The sequence below is a fragment of the Muntiacus reevesi genome, chromosome 9 (assembly GCF_963930625.1).
Source record: "Muntiacus reevesi chromosome 9, mMunRee1.1, whole genome shotgun sequence".
Classification (NCBI taxonomy): Eukaryota; Metazoa; Chordata; class Mammalia; order Artiodactyla; family Cervidae; genus Muntiacus; species Muntiacus reevesi.
In genome coordinates, this window is record NC_089257.1 from 7,397,802 (window position 1) to 7,404,790 (window position 6,989).

The 6,989-nt window shown below is 38.3% G+C and overlaps 1 pseudogene; it reads right to left on the reverse strand.

The window, feature by feature from the left end:
• Positions 1 to 3,359: 3,359 nt before the first annotated feature.
• LOC136175428 (olfactory receptor 1165-like) lies at positions 3,360 to 6,111 on the reverse strand (annotated as a pseudogene).
• Positions 6,112 to 6,989: the final 878 nt, after the last annotated feature.

Below are 6,989 nucleotides of genomic sequence, written 5' to 3' on the forward strand. Positions count from 1 at the left end.
TTGCTAGATGAGGAAGTCAAGGATACCCACTTTACTGTTTATTCAAAATTGTACTAATGTTTTCAGTTAGTTAACCAAACACAAGAAAAAATAAAAGGAATAGCATTGGAAACAACACATCCAGAAAATGTTTAATTAGAGATTGTATGATATGCATGTTGAAAATCCAATATAATCTACAAATAAATTATAAAATTATTGAGATATTGTTAAAGTTGCCAAAATGCATTGAATCCTAATTAAAAAACAATAAACATTTTGCAAATGACATTTAAAATAGTATGAAAAAATAATCACACATCCAGATTAATTTTAAAATATATGTAAGAACTTTATAAAAATGTGATATATCTTATATTGTAAAACATGAAATAGATCTAAATAAACATAACAATGTAGAGTGCTTATGATTTGGAAGACTTGAGGATGCAAATTTATCATTGTCTGCAGATAGATCTATAATTCCACTGTTTTTCTACACTAAATCTAAACAAGAATAATTCTAAAGTTTGTTTTAAAAGGTAAAGATAAAGAATATCTTAAACACTCTGCAAGATAAAGAGTTAACTTTTTAGGAGTTGCTCAACTTGATGCCAAAGCCTATTAGTTAAGGGTAGTTCTGGTTATAAAACCCCTAGAAGCATACAGAAAGTCTAGAAACTAACTATAGATATACTGATGTTTGCTTTATGAATATCCTGGCACCACAGAGCAGTGTTAATATGAGTGAATTTTTCAATAAGTATTTCTGGGGTAAATATACACCAATAAGTCAAAATATAAAATTAGCTTATAATCATGCCCTATCAAAATTTACTTTCAGTTTGAAATAAATTTAAAAATCAATGTAAAAAGAGAAAATAAAACCCCGAATTGAAAACAGAGGAAGTAGAATATAAAATATAATGCTGTATGAAATTTGTGATAATTTAGCACATAAAATATGAGAATATGTTTATTATTTTGGAGGTAAGAAGTGGATCTTAAATAAGACATTAAACACCTTCACTGTGTAAAGAAACAGTTTGATAAACATTAATTCATTAAACATAAGGAAATGTGTGCCTCTAAATACATCACCAACCGAGTGAATAGACAAGCCACAATCTAGGAGAAAATATTCATGATACATATATCAAAGGACTTTTATTTAGAATGCATAATGAAATACATATTTCATAGTAAATATTAACAACCTAATAGAAAAATAGGTTAAAAAAATTCTGAATAGGTCCGTCACAAAGAAATAAGACAAGTCAAATGACTAATAACTAAATTATAGGAATTCAAGCACATTAATAAATTGGAATTGAATTCATAACCAAAATGAAGCACCCCTACTCACCCACCAACCTGAAAATATTAAAGTGTCTGCTATGACAATATTAAACATGGGCAAGAATGGACAATAATTAGAACCCACACGCAATAAAGTTGGAATTTAAACTAATCCCTCTATTTTGGAAAATTATTTGATGGTATCTAGCAAAAGATCAGAAACAAGCTCCCTTCGATCCAGAACATTCAGAGATAGGGCACACCTCACACAGTGAGTGCTCATGTGCAATGCGGCACACATTTGTGTAAGCGTGTTCACGCAGCATTTCCATTAAAGATGAAAAAGGTGAAACATCCAGGAGTGAAGCCGCTGGCTCACGTGGTAGTTCTATTTTTAGCTTGTGTGTGTGTGTGTGTGTGTGCAAAACCGCATACTGCTTTCCAGCATTGGCTACACCAATTTACATCCTCACCCTCAATGCCCAAGCTTTCTCTTTACTCTAATTCTCTCCAACAATTGTTATCTGCAGGCTTCATAGAGGAAAGCAGGCGGGGCAATTCAGGAGTATAAAGCATACAAAATACTGTGTATAAAACAGGTAAGCTACAAGGGTACCATGCGACCCCGTGGACTGTAGCCCACAAGCTCCTCTGCCCCTGGGATCGGGTTGCTGTGCCCTCCTCCAGGGGATCTTCCCCACCCAGGAATCAAACCCATATCTCCGGCATCGCCTGCATTGCAGGCAGGTTCTTCACCCACTGAGCCACAAAGTTTTAACAGTGTATAATCTAAAAACGTAATGAATCGCTATGTTGTGCATCTAAAATTATTATAACACTGTAAATAAATAATACTCCATTAAAGAAGAGGAAATAGCCAAACTCCACTTGCAGTAGTAGTATGAATAAACATTATCGTATCAATATATTTATTTTGTGGAACATTCTTCAGCAACAAAAATGGAACTACTGTTACAGTCAATCACTTCAAATTCTTTTGAAACAAAATGCTGAGCCAAATAAGCCAGACATAAGGGAATATACTCTAAGATTTTAATAATACAAATTTCAAAAGCTACAAAGCTAAGCTTTAACTCTCATAACCTATTCTCTGTTTTGAAGAAAAAGTTTTGAACACCGCAATGGAGTTTGCTCCTAGAGGCATCAGAGAGGCACAGCGACTAGAAAAATGCTTACAGAAATGCTATAAAGAGCAGATAATGTCTTTAATTTCTTGGAGAAACTAACATACAGGATGATGATACAAAATTACTTGTCTACCTATTTATCACATTTCATAATTTGAGAGTGAAAAAAAGAGAAAGGAAAGAAAGAGAAGAAAAAGAAAGAAAGAAAGAAGACATGGAATATAAGTCATTTGCAAATTCTGAGGATGTTAGGATATGAACAGCCTTTTGCTGGGCTGTGCTTAGCCGCTCAGTCTTATCCGACTCTTTGCGACCCCATGGACTCTAGTTCACCAGGCTCCTCTGTCCATGGGGATTTTCCAGGCAAGAATACTGGGTTGGGTTGTCATGCCCTCCTCTCGGGGATCTTCCCTACCCAGGGAAAGAACCCAGGTCTCCCATATTGCAGACAGATTCTTTACCATCTGAGCCACAAGGGAAGCCCATGGACAACATTAGATTATCATTATTTTGCTTATAACACTCTGAAAGTGAGACATAAACATAATTTTATTTCTTTTTTTCTCTTAAACTGAAGGTGATATTTTAAAATCACAGTGCAGTTTAAAAATCACATTATATTCATATGATATATATGTATATGTATATGTATAATTTTCTCAACAGATTTTATCCCATTGTGTCTCAGTCACTAAAGAATCAACATGCACTTCAGGAGACACGAGTTCCATCCCTGGCTTGGGAAGATCCCCTGGAGAAGGGCATAGCAACCCACTCCAGTCTTGTTGCCTGGAGATTCCCCATGGAGAGAGAAGGGGTCGCAAAGAGTAGGACACTAATCAGTGAATAAGCACACACTTGAAGAAAAATGTAATAACCACCAACACACTGTACAAAGCGCATTTAAGAAAGTGCTTTCATCTATCTCTCTTCTCACTCAAAATTACATTGGGTGAGAAAACATTTTGGTGTGACTGATTTTCTGATGGTCTCCTTCACATCATTATTTCTAAGGCTGTAGATAAGGGGATTTAGCATGGGGATCACTACTGCGTAAAGCACAGTGGCTACTTTGACGAAGAGCCGTGAGCTTCTGGAGTTGGGTGCACAGTAGAGAAGAAGGAGGACCCCGTGGAAAATGGTGACGGCGGTCAGGTGGGAGGCACAGGTGGAGAAGGCTTTTTGGAGTCCACCGGCTGAAGGCATCCTGACGATTGTGACAATTATGAAAACATAGGAGGCGCGGATAATCAGGAGGCTACACACCTCACTGAGAGTAGAAATGGTGAAACATGTCATCTGACTGAGGTGACAGTCAGAGCAGGAGGCAGAGACGATAGCAGAACACTCGCAGCCCAAGTGATGGATGACGCTAGGACCGCAGAGGGACCGCCCCAAAAGAGAACACGTGATTGTCAGGAGCTCATTCGCCCCACGTGTAGGCTGCAGCGACCAGGAGGCTGCAGAGCTTAGGAGACACAGCAACTGTGTAGAGCAGGGGGCTACAAACAGCCACAAACCGGCCATAGGCCATCACTGCTAGCATGGACATCTCCGTAATCACAAGTGTGCAACCAAGGAAGAATTGCATCATGCAACCCACGTAGGAGATGGTCCTTACGTCCACAACCAAGATCTCTAAGAGTTTGGGTGTAGTTATAGAAGAGTAACAAAAATCAAGAAAGGAGAGATGGCTGAGAAAGAAGTACATGGGAGTGTGAAGCTTGGGACTGATTCTGATGATCACAATCATACCCAGGTTCCCCACCACAGAGACTGTATAGACGGCGAAGAAGACCAAGAAGAGGGGCATCTGGAGCTGTGGGTATTCTGAGAAGCCCGAGAGGACGAAGGTGATTCCAGCACTCCGATTTCTCTCATCCATCACTATGGTTCCTGCCAGAGAAAGTCAGAGTTCACCCTCAGCAACCAGACAGGACAGAAATAGAGGGTATTTTTTTCCCAGCCTGGACAGGGGACTGGTCTGCAGTGCTGAAGTCTGGGATTTCCCAGGAAGGCGAATAAGACTCAGTTGGAGGCCAAATGGTACACCACGTGTCTACAGGTGTGGAGAGTGCAAGGCAGCTGCTGATGGAGGGGCAAGGAGAGGATGGACTGGGAAGAACTGAGTCTCAAGGTGACTCAGAAAATGTCCTTGTTTGGATTTTCTCAGCCTCCTCAGCTATGTCTCCCTTTTCTCCACATGGATAATTCCTTTCTTTAGCTTCATTTAATTGAAATTGTTGATTACACTTGCAAATTCTTATGTTTGTTCAGGCCATTCTAACTGCTCAGGATGTCTTCTGTTTTTCTCTCACTTTTCCTTAGAGCTCTCCGATCACAGAGGGCTTCCCAGGTAATGCAGTGGTAAAGAACCCTCCTGATAGTGCAGGAGATGCAAGAGACATGAGTTCAATCCCTGAGTCAGGCAGATCCCCAGGGGAAAGAACTGGCAACCCAGTCCAGTATCCTTGCTGGTGAAATCTGATGGACGGAGGAGCCTGACAAGTCACACAACTGAGAGATTCAGCACCCACCTTATCAGAGAAGCCTCAGGTTTACATTCCCTTAATGATCTCGCCAACTGGCCAAACCTCGGTAAAATGTCACATGTCGTATCTCCTAGAGAATATGAATGATGTCTTGTTAAAAATCAAGACTCTTTAATCAAGTCAACTTGCCTTCAAATTTAACCTCAGCCACTTATTCATATGTCTCTGACAAGTTAAACTCTCTGAAACCTTACCTATAGAATATAATTCTATTATAAGAATTTGTTTTTACTACACAATTATGTATAAAATATAAGTTAAACTAGTGAATTATTTTCTAAAATGTTTAAGACTTTAATTTCACATGTAATAATTGCCCCCCACCGAATTTAGTTTAGAATACCAGAGTGGGTAGCCATTCCCTTCTCCAGGGGATCTTCCCAACCCAGGGATTGAACCCAGGTCTCCCACATTACAGGCAGATTCTTTACCAACTGAGTCACAAGGGAAGACCAGAAATACTGGAGTGGGTAGCCTATCCCCTCTCTAGCAGATCTTCCCGACCCAGGAATTGAACCAGGGTCCCATGCATTGCAGGCGGATTCTTTACCAGCTGAGCTATCAGAGAAGTCCAACATTAATTATTTTCTAAAACATTTAAGACTTTAACTTCACATGTAATGAATGTCCCTCACCAAATTTAGTTTCTTCTCTTGTATTTCTAATGCTGTTTTTCATGTTTACTTTGAATTCGAAATATATGACCTCAAAACATTCTACAATGTAGCACCACCTATAATTTTACAAAGTCTAAAATGGTGCAAATAGTAACTAACAAGTTGAAAAAATGCATACATGGAGGAAATCTTTTTCTTACTTAATTCTTTCCTAATGTTTCCTTCTTAGGTGCACTTTTCCATTAATGTCTCAAGCCATCAAGGCATAAGCTTTGTTTTGTCCATTTTTCCCTGTCCTTGTCTGTATCTCTATGATTTCCTTTCCATTCAAGTTTAAGGCTGTGAAAAATGTAATTAGGGCAAAATGAACATATTCTTCAAAATACACTCCCATCTTTATTACTAGCTATCACCCATCTACTCAGCAGCTATCTTTATTTAACTTTCCTACAGCCATTCTTCAGGATCAATTTTGTTTCAATATTAGTTTAAAATCATGCTCAAATGCTTACCCATATTCAAAATCATCTCCATACAAATTACCTGCCTGCAATCTGAACGCTTCTGTCTGGATTTCTGTGATCTCTAAAAGAACTAAACTACCAATGCAGCAGGCAAAAGAGACATGGGTTCTATCCCTGGGTCGGGGAAATCCCCTGAAGGAGGGCATGGCAACCCACTCCAGAGTTCTTGCTTGGAGGATCCCATGAACAGAGGAGCCTGGAGGGCTATAGTCCATGGGGTTGTTTATAAAGAGGCAGAAAGGACTGGAGCAGCTTAGCATGCACTGTATCGCTGCATCATCCAGACTGTTTGATAGCTACTTCTTTTGTTTTGCTCACTGCAGCAATTTTGATTTTTGTGTACAAAATACACACATTTTGGTATATAAAAGCATTATTACCTTTTAATATCAAATACCAGGCAACATATTTCAGACTACTTTGGGGTTTAATTCAGAAGTCAAATTTGCTGTGCTGCTCCAACTTGCTTTCACCTACATGACTTTAAACTCAAAAAAAATTAATGCAAAGTCTGGCATATTTCTCTACAGTTTTATAGATTTCTTTTTAATATTTCCCTATTTTTTAAAAAAAATTTTAATTGAAAACAAATACTACTACTTGAGTGCCCACCAAGGGCATCACTCAGCTATATAAGCAAAGTTCAAAACTAAATGCATCTGTGAATATTAAAGATATAAGAAATAAATTCAATATCTTGTATTCTTACCCTTAAATGAATTAAATGAATATCATTTCACTGCTACTAGGGTTGCATAGGTGTTTCTCTGCCAAAAGTATTATTAGCTTCAGAGTTTCCCACATCTGAATTAAAGTAAGTCACTTAATTTAAACAACTCACCAGAAGCCATATAGTCTATATAGATTGAT